The 14,727-nt window shown below is 36.1% G+C and overlaps 1 protein-coding gene across 1 annotated transcript in view; it reads left to right on the top strand.

Annotated features, from left to right (window-relative positions):
- The first annotated feature begins 211 nt into the window (after positions 1-211).
- Rdgc (retinal degeneration C) overlaps positions 212-14,727 on the top strand; it is a 67,019-nt gene continuing 52,503 nt past the window's right edge. The window contains exon 1 of the mRNA XM_021328912.3: positions 212-436. The gene's annotated coding sequence lies outside the window, so the exon portion shown is untranslated. The remainder of the gene's footprint in view (positions 437-14,727) is intronic.

Below are 14,727 nucleotides of genomic sequence, written 5' to 3'. Positions count from 1 at the left end.
CTGTAATTATAGAGTTGAAATTAATTTGAAACTTAAATCATAAGCTATTAAAGTGACAAGTTACGAAGACAATTTGTGATATAGAAGTAAGGCTTACAACTAAGCTTTAAAGTTATGATCGTCTAAGCATTGATAAAATTATGCACGATACTGGATTAAAATACAGATCCCGGGCTCAAGTTTGTGTCTAGATTGACTGAAAATGCTGGAAATGTATAGGCCGTCGCCGAGGCAGAGATACTAGTCGTTAGCCAGCTCGCGCGACGGCTGGTCGTTTCAGCGTCGCTTCAGAGCGCGCCTACGGTTGGCGCCCGGTAACTTTGTCATCGCGGTAAACGTAACTTTTCCTGAATATGTGATTCTATTTTGTGGACATTTTTATTGCTGTTTCGGTGAAATATTTTCTTTTTTTTTAAACTTTCGCAGCAACTTTGAGGTAAGTTTTTTTTTTGGTAAATTATGGTTTTGGTAATTAAACATTTTAAATCTAAACATTTTTAGAGAATAATATCTTATTGGCCTATTTGACATAATTATATACTAATAAGTCTTATTTATTTGTTTTTTATCGAATTGAAATTATTAATATAAAGTAGGTTAAAAATCAAACCATCAGCTGTTGGAGAGATACCTATTTTTGATGATACCTAGTAATAGAACCTGGTACCCTTATGGTTTATAATCGCAAAAACTATTGGGTAGGGATTATGCAGCATATTCGATTCCCGTTTTTAAATAATTAATTTTCCTTTCATTCTTTCACTTACCTTTTACACGTTTTCCTTTATATATGCGTCGGTTTAAAATAACAAAGATTACATTGTATTGCTTGTAATACAAAAAAGATTTCATTGTCATGTTATCAGATATGTTTACTTTTGCTGCATTTTATTATAATAGATAACATGCTCCTATTTTTGTACATATGAATAAATACATAGGTACCTATTATAATTAGTTGACACCCTAACCAAAAGAACATTTTATACCTTTATCGAGTTTATTTTCCTTGTTTAGATAATAATTATAAATCACTCAGCTATCTATCGGAAGATAAAAGAATTGTAAATCCAGCTAACGCTATTCTAGACAATTTTCCCAAAACTAAACTATAAAAGCGATGTGACATTCCGAAGTGCCTACCTATCAAACATTTTTAGTTCGGAACAAACTCTGAACCAATGAAAAAAAGTTGTGCTACTTTTATATTTTTGAATGGGTTGGAAAATAAAGAATTTAGGTATGAATGCTACGACGTCATTACGCAAAAACATCGGCTATTTCTTATAGGTATGAGTACATACGGACACACGAGTTGGGTGATGTCGTTTATTTTGATGGCGACGTTTAGAACTGAAATCATATTTTGAGGTCCTTATTTTATACCTTATTTAATCCTCAAGTACTTACGAAGGTACGAGGTATCTCATTATGGTGTATTAGGAACTTTACCGGTACAATCTTAGCATTCTAGCTTAAGGCGGCCAACTTTCCGAAAACTGAATGCGGGACTTAACCTTTCGTGAAAAGTGGGGGGGAGGGGCATTGAAAAATGATCGGACGGAACTGATAAAATAAAAACCGTAAGCAAAAAGCTATAATTTAACCTATCAATATCGTGTCACAGCGTGCACTAATGTCTTATTTTCAAAATCATTAGGCCTCACGAGTTCAGTAGAAATAAAGAGAACGAGATTATATTATAGGTAATCTGTGTTCCTGCACTGTTGAGCGTGCGCGCAGGTGGGTGTTGTGTAGAAGCGTGGTAGAAAAATAGGGATGCGGGACATGCGGGACGCATACAACGTTTTGCGGGACTATTTTACTAATAATTTCAAAACGGGATTTCGTCAAGCATTGCGGGACGGTCCCGCAGAATGCGGGACGGTTGGCCGCCTTATTCTAGCTAGCTTACACTATACTGACTGACACAAGCCCCTTCTTCTTAACACGTCATGGGACTCTCACATATTGTTCGTGCCGATGCGAAAGATCGTTATCCGGGCGATCGATCGAGACTTTATTATCCGTAGGTATAATGAGATTTCGCAGCAGGCATAACGCACTGCAATAGTTAGCGCAGTCCTCTTGTGGTTCATTTCCAATTTTACTATCTACATACTTGACAAAGTATTTACTAAAGACCATGAGATACCTACATGAACTTTCATATCTACTTCTGAAAAACCGGACAGGTGCGAGTCGAACACGCACACCAAGGGTTCCTCACGTAAGATCGTTGTAAATCATTTATTTTTCATTATTATATAGACTATATCTAATAGGAAAATAACAAACAAATTATATTTTTGCAATGTTCATATCAAACTATTTCATATGACACCCTATTTGAACTCAGTCATGCAAGTATGAGTACCTATAGGTATGTCGCCAAAATTACCTTCCAGCGGCACAAAAATACCTAAGATTCATTAATAATAAAACAGTCGGAAAATATCACCAGCCAAAGAGCCTGTAAGTTGGGTAGATCAATTAGAAAAAGTATAGATATTGAAGATTGGAAATGAAAGTACCTAAGTACGTACCTTTCTATTTATTTGTTTATCGTTCATCAGATTATTATTTTGAAGAGTTAGTAAGGTTTGAGGCTTTGTTTAAAAGTGGATATATTTTAATAAGCAATTGACAGTTGACCCCGAAAGAGCACGGGTCGTGGCATTTACGTCAAGTAGGTAAGCTTGCCGTTCATCACTCGTTCACTATTCTCAATAAGCACATAAATATATCGATATTATATTAAAATAACATAGTTATTTTAATGTGAAGAAACTTTATTTTAAATGTGTTTTTGGGTTTCTAAGAACTTTTTTTTTCATATAAATAAGGTTTGCTTTACTTTACAACCTGGTCACGGATTTCATTATCAAGCGCACGAACAGTTTTTAAATCTAATGTCGGATTCTGCGTAAAAAAACCTGTATTAGACTGCCTATAGTAGGTTGGTTGTAACTTTTTGTAAATACATGACATCAACGTATGCATGTACGGCAACGCGATGAGAAAAAGCTGGCCATGTGTGAGTCACAACACTCACAACCAAAGGGATCCGTGTTATTTATCTACAAATGTTCAATAAAACACATTTGTTGTATGGAAGCCCACTAACTAAATACATATTTATTCTCCTTTTCAGTAGGTATTAAGTAGTTGTTTTAGCGGCAACTGTTTAATAAGTACAACTTCTGTGAATCTGTGTTTTCAGTTTCAATTTTCTAACTAGTGACAGACGGACAGACAGAGAAGTAAAAGAGTAATAAGTTTTCGTTTTACCTATTGTGAAGGAGACCCTGACCATGTATGTCCAGACAAGACAAAAATATTCAGAGCGCATTCTATTAAATATATACACGATTTTTCGATATATTCAGTAAATCGCTTACGAAGAGATTGATGGCGCATATTTATTTTATTCAGAATTTATAACAGCAATACTCGTTGAAATGCAAAAATAAATAAAAACGAAGCGGTCTAGTCTGGACAGTATAAAGCGTTTATTGCATTACTACATTAATCTATTCAAACAGACATGTACGCACATAAACTTATTACATATGACTGCAATTGATCAAAATATCAAGTCGGTTCTACACCCATACAATAGGTGTACTGTAAAACTATGTAACCAGCTTATGTTTTCATTAAACGAAACGCCGTGGGTAGTTAACCATAGCCCGTTAGGTAACTCGGTTCAAAATCTCGTTAGCACATTGATGAGGCTGTCTTCCGGCGCTCGATTGTAGTTTACCCGTAAACCTGACATTGATACTAACAGGACCGCGGAACACCGACTTAATGGTGCTCAAGTTTCTTACTTCACGTGAAAAATAAACGACGTTCGTGGACCATAATTAGAGTGTAATTGTAGATTTGAACTTTAACTGTAGCGCCACACACGCAAGAAGAATACATAATGAAGTAAATTAAAGTACTTTTTTTTTTGGAACTGATCCTGTACGTTTTAGAAATATTTATGCGTATGACTGTTTAACTAGCTATTTACTCTCATTCTGTAGAGGTTCCTGTACATAACAGGGTAAGATCATAAAACGGGTACGGGTTATGACTGACTGAGTCTCGCATAATCTTTATAACTACTTATGGTATTAAATTGTGCTAAGATTTAAAAGCTAAAAAGAAATTTCATGATCCTTTGAACAGGTTCATCCCCTTAAACTTGAGTTTTCCTAAATCTTGATTAGCCGTCCCTTTTCCCAACATTTTGTCTGAACTGTTGATTTACGAGGTATCGTCGAGAAATACTTGGCATAGCTGAAACGCAACTGAGCGTTAAAAAACGTACTTACCACGGAGTAAAATTAACTTTCAAACAAAACTTTCTGCTAACTGAAAGTTGTTAAAGTGCTAGTTCATAGATAAACATAAACTTAACGTGATGACTGCTGAGGTTTGCTCTTGGTAAAGAATAAACGCATTTGTAGAAAAGTTCCCGAGAAGATCAAAGAGTGAAACAACACACAAGTGCTGTTGAACGGCAGTAGATGTAAAAGGGTATAAAGTTCTCAACGAGACGTGAACGTTTTATAGGTTTCTAGACAAGCGCGTTGCGAGCTTTAATAAGCCCTCCGGGGATCGTTCCTCTTCTAGAAGTGAAGGTGCTGGGGAAGTTCTAATGCCCAGGTAAATAATATCATATCAATGTTTAATTATTCGTTGATTATGTCTTAACAAATATTAAGAAAACCTAAAGATTTTAGTTTCAATGACTCGAACGACCCTATCAGTTACTAAGAAGGTAAGCGCTTACTTAACTTAGTATAAAAATTTCATGTAACTTAATGTCTAGGTTCGTTAAATTATGGTTGGCTTTTAAGTACGTAAATTTTAATAAATAAATGAAAATTGCATTCATACGTAGGTACTTATAAAAAGAAAACAGTGGTTAGTCGCATACAGTTGAATATGACGAGCTGTTGTTTAGTCTTTCAGTGCGATTCGTGAATGATTTATTTACAGAAAACACAGACGGATCGTTTGAGCTATGACCAAACGAGAACAGTTTTAGAAACAGTCGAGACGTTCAAAGAAAACATTTTTATGATGGTTGCTTTTCATATCAAAACCGCAAGAAAAATGTTTAGATGCAATGATTTATTATTGTAATCTGTGCGTAATATATGGGAATTAAGTTTGCAGTGACCAGTGTTTCTTTAAAATAACGGTTCCCAATTTCCAGAGAAACAATAAAATGTTGAAACTAAACTGATAGTATGACTCCTGCTCCAAAGCCACATAATTGGTTGTTGGGACTTATTATTGTATGTAAGCCTTAATGCATTACATACCTAATATACATTTTAATGGCGTCGTTATACTTTAATTAAGCGTGAAAATCGATTGTCATGTTTGTTTGCCCCATTCTAGCTATCGTCTAGAGCAGCGGTTCCCGAATTCTTTTGGCTTCGGAACCCTTTTCGTTTCACCATTTTTCGGCGGAACCTTAGCTTAAGTAAGAAGTAGGTAAACTAAAGACGTAAATACACTTAGGTACGGCTCGTGGCGCGTGGTAGCGCACCAAATGGTTATATGGTTAGAGACATATTCAGTATACTCAGGCGTAGCATGACTATCCGCCACACGGGCCAGAAAACAATTTAGCCGCCCTTGAGTTTGTGTATTATGTGAATAGTTTTCAGTTTGAAGACTGACAAAGTAAACGCAAAAAGAAATAGATTGGGCTTGTACAGGTGCGAGGCGAGCGAGCGCGATTTTTTTTAACTATAAGAAGAAGTTCCAAGCACCCGCTAGCATTGAAAGACTTCAGTGGCAGCCGGAATCGCGAGCGAAGCGAGCGCGAATTTTTTTCTAGTTTAAGTACCTACACAAAATAAACAAAAACACTGTAAATTAATAAGGTCTCAAAAAGTATAATATCCACACAAAAAAGCAAATGCAAGTGAAAGCAGCTAGCGAAGAAAGCGCTATTGCTTTTTCTGAACCAGAGGAATAAAAAATAAACATAAAAGGAAACCTCGACGGAAGAGCGCGAAATTTTTTCGATGTTGGATACTAAACGAATATATAAGCATCACCCGTAACTTGGAGTCGCGAGCGAAGCGAGCGCGAAATTTTCGGATTCGCGGAGGTGCAAAAGTTGGAAATATTGTCACACTTTGATTCATGGTAAAAATAGCCACTGGAAACACTCGTATGCCGTGTCATTTCACGTCCTGTCAAATGTATGAAAACGTATAATCCTGGCGATGAAATAAGCCCAAAAAATGCGGTGCTTTTTGGCCGACTCGCTACCTACTTTTGCCGATTGCCGAAGACCTGTAGGTATTAAGTTATTCTACAATTTGTAACAAACGGAATTAAATTATCTGCTGCCGTGGCCTTCCCCCGCTACTTGTCGCGAACTCGTACTTACACTCCCGAGAGGTGGGTAACCTACATGATGCCTAAATGGAATTTTGGAATGCAATATTTAAAACAATTTAATTGAAAATGAATAATAATTTAATATTGTCAAAAGTGAAACGATTTACCATATGGAAATCTTGAATTTTCCACGGAACCCCTGAGGGCCTGTCACGGAACCTCAGGGTTCCGCGGAACCCCATTTGGGAACCGCTGGTCTAGAGTCTAGACATTAAAGTAATTAATAATTACTTTGTTACATTTTAATTTAATTTTACGATATAAACGATGTATTTATTACTTTTTGCAATTCAAATCCCATTGTTATTGACCTAGAAGCTTTTAGAAAACTTGCTTAATTAATAACGAAACGCTTTGAATCGATGACAAATCATGTACTTCAGAACTCATCATTAATCGTGAAAAGATACTTTGTTGGGCGTAGATCTATTAAAGGAGCCTTTTGGTCTTTTCTTATACATTTAAAAATAGCTTGGTATTAATCCAGCCGAATTATTACAGTACCTAAATCCAAATCTATTTGAATTCATAAGTATTTGCAAGAATCTTGTTTTTCAGATTTTTTAAGATGTTTTATAAAAATGTGAAAAGGAGGGATTTTTGATAATCCTGACGAATTAATTGAATTTGTGATAAAGTTTCAAAGTAAAGATACTAAAAAAGATAAAATGGACATTTCACATGCATATTTATTCTTAGAACTTTTTTTATATTGTAAGTTATTATTTAAAATCGAAATTGTATATTTTTTAGTTGAGTTCAGAAAGGCTTTTACATAGAGACTTAAACATAGAGACGGCTAAGCTCTACTAATGTATTGAACATAGTCCAAACAATATGTTACAAATTGCAGCACAGTAGGCACTCTACGCATCTACTGAAGGCACAGGTACTCTGTATTCAACAAACTTCGTAACATAAAAGTTTGAACCAGTCTTTGAACTTACGCCCTCGGCATAACATATTGCACGTGCACTTAAAACTCGGGCTTAAAAACTACGAAATAACAAGAACCATTAAGTACATAGCTAATCAGTGCTTGTGTATTCAAAATGTGTTTCAAAGACTTGAGAAAACAGAGAACTGATTTACGTTGGCTACGAATAGTATTGTGAAACAGCTGGTGGGCCCTCCCCCGTTTCCTTTGAGACATGACCATGCCTATCGTTAGAAGCTTTTTATTGTTGGCCTATTGCCAAAAATCCCAGCAATGATTTACTGGTTAATGAATAACGCTCATGTCAATAGTCTTGTAATTTGATTACAAATGTTTTGACTCGTCTCAATGATTCTATTCTTGTATCGTACCTGTTATAAGGAGCAAACGCCAACAGTGGGTTCTACTTTCGACACCTTGGCGTCAATACATATAGTTACCTAAGTATTTATGCAGGTTTTATCGATATTTTACATAAACATCGTTTCATGTACTCAGTATAGCGTTTACTGATCATAATAATCGAACTAATCTGGGTAAAAGGAGCGGTTGTTTGTTTTGATAGTCGTGTATCGTTTGTTTGTCAACCCGTTCGATACTTGGAGCTCTTGTTAACATGTTTAGTGTCGCCGACAGGTTGCCTTGTTAGTGTCGGCCATTAGTGACATGCGGGGATTGGACGTGAACTGATTTCTAAGGCTTAGCTTTGTACCCACTCGCAGCAGAGGGTAATGTAGCTCACAAGAAACTGAAAAGAAAATGAATATTTTGATATCCATGAATATTTTAGCAGTGATTTGACATAAGCAAAGTTTAATTGAAGAGGTTAAATATAATTATTGATTTAGATCTCTTCTTAATTAATGTGCACTACTACAAAAATAATTTCAACTTCAAATTAAAGATTGGTACTGAAATATTTATTATTTTGTAGCTGAATAAAACAAAGTGCGGTTATGTTTTTCTGTTCCCATGTGTAAATGTTCATTGTTTTGTCTGTGCTACAGGCAGCTGTCTTTAAAATTGGATTAACTCGTCATGGCCGGTAATAAATAAGTCGTTATACATACAATGCGGCTGCCGTACAGCTTGATAAAATTTTACAATTTTGTTCGCACAAATAAAAGTTTTTAATGATGCTGTTAACTGGCGGGATAGATGCCGAAAACACAAGGCGGTAAGCGATGGTACACTGGGTTTCCAGTTTTATGGGTGTCATAACGTGGAGGAATGCATAAACTGGAGTGTTTCTGACATGTAGTGCACTATAATTCCTGGAAAGTTAGTGCTAATCAATAGTGTTACGTGACCGTACGTGGTTCGTCCCTCCATTTCTTTGAATGACGGCGTTTCGAATTGGTTAATGGGGTGGTTGTGACAAACAAGAGTGTGTTCACTGGTTTGTGGAACTTTTTCGTGTGACGCATGTTGTTGTGTTAAATGCGAAATGAATAATAAAATTTTCCTGCCTGTTTGGTATCATATGAATACTAAATTAGAACCGTCTAGGTATGTATGTCTTCAGTTACTACTATTTACATGTAGCGATTGCTCCGTAGCATTAGTCACTCAACTCAGCTAAATATCGTAACTAATATGAATTTAGAATGAAAACATCCATGATAAAAATCTCATTAGAAGACTTTGTGCAAAAATGGCCTACCGAACTCTTCATACCTACATACAATACTTACTTCTATGGATGATACCTATAGGTATTTACCTTATATACCTTATTAATATTTGACCGTTTAATATTTATTTGATAAGTATCAAAATTAATTACAATTGCATGGGTTTGAAAATACGATACCTAGTAGGTTTGCAAATACCACATTGCAATTTCAATGAATACGTAATAGAAAATCGTAGAATCTACTGAACGAAAACATCTCTTGCACGTGACACATCAATAATAGGTACCTCTATACACTGTTCGATACTGAGGTGGCTGAGGCCGCTTAGGTAACCAAGCCAGGAGATATGTACTCTAATCGACTGCACAAAAGGTAAATTTGAAAAAAACACTCGGCACCACATCTACAGAAATGGCAAAAGTTCCATTGTGTTTGTACTACGAATTTCATAACCGTAGCTCGACCACTACCAATTTGACATTTCATTGAGTTGAGCAGTTCGACGGAAAGGAAAACACTTTTCGTTTCGAACGTATTGTTCAAACTTTAGCTCTCTCTACTTTATTGCTCCAACTGCTGTAAAATTTGAACTAATGTCTGAAGTACTTAATACTGTTTTGTTAACAGAATAAAATTGGCTCTGGCGTGACATCGCCCTTGGAAGACTCTCGTATCTTCACTCTGAAACAAAAGGTCGTAAAAAATCAAGCACCTGTAAAACGAGGTATAAAACAGAATCACCCATATCTGTTCAACTCTGGACAAAAGAATGGCCGACAAGAGTTTTCTATTGCATAAAAGCATTAAATTGCGTGAATGTTTCCACAATATTTGTATTAAAATCGTGTTATTGTGTTGCCTGCTGGTTTTGTACAGAATCGTTTATTTGAGGTTATTCAAATTAACGAAAACAAACAGTTTTTATTAAGTTTTGCATTTCATGTTTGCGCGAAATTGTTTCCGTTAACCGGGCAAATAGTGGCACAAGTGTGTTACGTAAAGTTCAACTACATGTAGAACATCGTTAATTAAATAATTATCCTAATTGGATACAAATGTATTAAACCTATAGTCGTTTATGCTAGGGGACTATCTTACGTTGTTTAACAAGGTTGTTTAAGAGAAACCTTACATAATCTGCGATAGATTACAAGAATATTGAAAACGTGCGTATACAGTGCGGAAGGGTGAAGATTAATTAACATTCTTATCAATTCTGAAAGTCTTTCATGTTACACCACGGTGTTATAGCCGTAAAACGAATCCACTCTTGCGAGTTTCTTAGGAAAATATGTGTAGAAAATTACAGAAAATTCATGTTTTCTTTGTATTCATGATTTTCACAAAGTAATGAAACTTCAGATATAGGTATTGTATGTCCTGGGGGCTAGGAGGAAATTGCATGTTGTCTGTCATACATCTCTATTGCAGTGAATCGGATTTCCTCAGCAGATATAATGTAATAACGTGCGCTTCTTTCAGAGCGCGGCGCCACCCACACATTTGACGCGGCGGAGTCTCGCGGTATATCGAACAGTCTGCGGATTTTGATTGTTGGTCATCGCGATGATATTTTTAGTGAGTTTCCGGAGAAAGAAAAATAATAACTGAACGACATTGTGAGAACATAATGAGTGATGATGGAGATATCGGCGGTTTCAACACTTCTTTGTTATTTAAGTTTAGACGACATCAAGTGTTAACAATATAGTTTATCAGGGTAATTAGAAGTATCGAACTTTTGGCTGCAGGATATATGGTACAAGAAAATGGAGTCGCCGGGGAGACACTTATTTGCATGTATTTTTTGAGGAATTGTATGCAGTTTGCACATGCATTTCAGTTGCTCAATAAGTTGTACCAGTTATTGTTGCTATTCAGAACTCGGTCGAATATTGTCGTATTCGCGGGATCGTTTATTTTGGGTGTTAGAGCGACGAGAGCGTTGACTCAGTGAGATTACGATTTAAATATAGGCGGGGGCGAGTTGCCAAATCATTGGGGAAATGTTCGGACCCAGCATCGTGGCACAAGAATTTCATATGCGATTGTTTCATTAAGGGGCATGAACTCAATCTTGATATCAAATAGATGACACACATTCTTTGGAAATGGAGCCGTGAAAGCGGATTCCTACACGTAACATCTGAAAGGAATAACTGCTGTGGTGACCCCTTACTGAAACTGACAGATGTTAATAACAGTTTATATCAAAAAATCTTTCCAATATACGATTCACCTCCATAATGTTGTTCAACTCAAAAAGTTGGTAAAGCGGTGGTCCCAAAACATAAATAAAGAGAGGATATGAATTCGCCTGTACCTTTTTTTGATTTATGTGCACCCATAAATCCGATATGGTTGCACAGATTTCAATGATTCCTTTTTGTTTAGAGTTGTAGGTTTCGAAAAAGCTGTCGAATATAAAATGACAGATCAATAAGCTTATATTCGATAATTTCAGGTTGATAAGTTAAACTCAATTTCAATATACGATTACCATTGTTATTATTGAAAATTACCGGAAAATGTCGTTCTCATTCGACACAGACCGTGGATGTAAATTATATCAACTGCGTTTCGATTCGTTAGTTCTCACTTGTTTAACTCATTTATTCAAACAAAACTTGGTTCGGTAACTTAGCTAAATATGCAAATTGGACTGCTAATTGAGAAATGTAATTCCGGAGTGCTGACAAAAACTTGGGGATGGTATAAAACAGATTAGAAAAGGTATATTAAAATCTACTTTTATTGAGTTGGGCTCCAAAGATACTAAGTATTTGGTATAATTAAATTTATAAACCATGCTCATATATCTATTCCTAATATTTCCTATAATTTCCAAAGAAATATAGAATATCAAGAATACTTCAGAATCATAATATTTCTTGTTAAGAATATTAAAGTGAACACTAGTTGTTACCTGGGAGCGAGGACAAAGCAATACAATTTATTTTCTGTTGCATACAAATTATGCACTTACAGTTTTTCTTTCTACGTGTTTAGATACACTTAGCTGTTTGCGATAATATACCTAACATAATAAACATGCAACAAAGTGCTTAACGATTTATTCTAAACTATGAGTAAGAGTCATAAAAAAAAACTTTTAGCTTTTAATGACATTGGCGAAGACGTTTGGTACAAGCATGACGAGAATTCGAAAGCTTCATTCATGAGAGATGATCTAACCAATAAAGATATGGACGGTCCTGAATCCTAATGACATTTTTAGGTTTTGTTCAGTTTTAATTCTGCAAATTCTTCGGTCTGTGAAGAATCTCAATTCGGTTCTCCGTTTTGTGTAAGATAACCAAAGTTATATGAATGCCGAACCTAATACATAGGCAATGTATTAAACGAAAAAAACATATCCATTTAGGTTCATTTATTGTGCATCTACCCGTCTATCCGTCTCTCAAGATTCAGGATTGCGTAGAGGTTGAATTGAAGTTTGCTTATCCAGGATTACATGTAACCGTATCCAGAATATTCTCACAAAACGATGGTCAAACCATGGCTAACAAATATCATCACCCGAGCCTTTTCCCAACTATGTTGGCGTCAGCTTCCAGTCTAACCGGATGCAGCTGAGCACCAGTGTTTTACAAGGAGCGACTGCCTATCTGACTTCCTCAACCCGGTTAGCCGGGCCACGGGCCACAGCTAACAAATAGTTATTTAATAAAGGAGGAACAACTTTTGTATGATTATGATCGCGTTAAAACTCCGCCTGCTTCTCACATATGGTGCGGACATAACAGCGATGTTATTAGCCGGCTATCTCTAAGATATAATAGTAAATCTGCCATATTTTGCTGCAAATATCGTTTATTATACAATAACTTAGGTCACTAGAATAGGTTCTATACCCGAGACGAATAGTTTTCATTTGGCCTTTAATAGCCGTACGGCCATCACTGAGTGAGGACGTGTTACTGTTTACCGCCGTGATTTTAATTCAAAATACATGCAAAAAGTGTTGTTTAAGGTGTTATAAACATACAAACTTATGCAATAGTGTACAAGTGACAAATTAGTGCAAAAACAATAGTGAACAGTGGACGATAACACAAGATATAACGTTTTAATACTTGCAAACGGACCGCAAAATTCAAAATTTTAACCAAAATTGATCTTTGGACCCATTAGTGTGAACAAAGGATTCGAAAGACGGAACAACACCCAACGATAAAGAATCGCAATACATCAACTATTTGAACCACAAGATCGACAGTTGGCGTAGCCTCGAGGCAACGTTCGTCGCGGCAGTAAGCTACGAGTTCTGAGTTCGGGACCCAGCGACTCAAAACAATTTTTGTATTTTTTTATTTTTGTTCTTGCCACCTATTTTTTTTGTTTTTTTTTTTCCTGAAAATGTCTTCCCCGAGTATAAATCCGAACTCGGAGTCTCACAGATCTAGTAGATCAAACAAACGACCAGCTTCGTCTTCGCCACCACAACTATCCGAAAATATGTATATGTCTGAAGATAGAATTCGGAGTATAATTCACGACGTCTTCAAGTCTGAGATGAACAACCTAGTCGTTAAAGTCACCGAGTCAATGGCTGTTGTTCTAAAAGAGAAATTTGATGACATCAAGGAATAAATTGAGGGCATTGAAAGGTCAGTTAACTTCATAAGTGACGAATACGACGCTATGAAAACTCGCTTGGATACCTTGGAGGCTGGGCATAAGGAATATGTGAGGCGCTTTCATGAAATCGCTAGTAATAGTGGCGAACAAAAGGCGGCTATACTAGAAGCAAAAATAGATTCCATGGAACAACAGGCGCGCCAGTGCAACATTGAGGTCTGTAATTTGCCGGAAAAAAGAAATGAAAACTTGTTAACTATTACAGAGTCGATATGTAGTACCATAAATTCACCGGTATCGCACAATGATATTATATCCGTACACAGAGTGCCCCATGCGCGCCAACAGGATACTAAACCTAAGAATTTGATAGTCAAATTCAGGTCGCGGATCATTCGTGACAACGTACTTAGCGCCTATCGTAATGCGAAGAGCATCAAGTCTGATCAGATCGGAATATCAGGCGCTTCTGTTTCTGTCTACCTGAATGAACACCTGACTCTAAAGAATAAGGCGTTATTTCGTGAGGCCAAAATACTTGCTAAGAAAAGTGGATTTAAATATGTTTGGGTCAGAAACGCAACCATACTTGTGCGTGAGAGAGACAACGACAAGTCATTCGCGATTCGCTCCGTTGAAGACCTCAATAAGATCGTTGCTAGTAAGAAGAATGGTACAAATAGCGCCAACTAATGATTTTAAAGACACTATTATATTTTGTATTAATGTTTTTTCCCCCTGCTTACTGCTTTTATGTGTTAAATTATTTGCCTACACATACAATTCCGCTGTACTACGCCTATATTGCTGTTATTTCTTGTTTTTTCCTAACGACTTGTTTGTAATCTGCTTGCTGTTAATTGAAACTACAACTTTTCTTCAGTTTGATAAATATGTCCCATGTATATTGATTTTTAATTGCAAATTACTTAAATTATTTTTTTTATCATGTGCTTTTATACAATTTTACCGAGCAGTAATGCTCTGGGCTACAGGCTTAGAACTTCTGTTTCAATCCTATGTTCAAAGTATCGTACCTATGTCATTTCTTATTGTAGTAAGTTTATCAATCAATGGCTTCTAACAATATTATGATTTATTACCAGAACTGTAGAGGGATCCGTACGAAGT

This window comes from Helicoverpa armigera, chromosome 10 (genome assembly GCF_030705265.1).
Source record: "Helicoverpa armigera isolate CAAS_96S chromosome 10, ASM3070526v1, whole genome shotgun sequence".
NCBI lineage: Eukaryota > Metazoa > Arthropoda > Insecta > Lepidoptera > Noctuidae > Helicoverpa > Helicoverpa armigera.
This window is presented reverse-complemented; position numbering and strand designations above follow the sequence as displayed.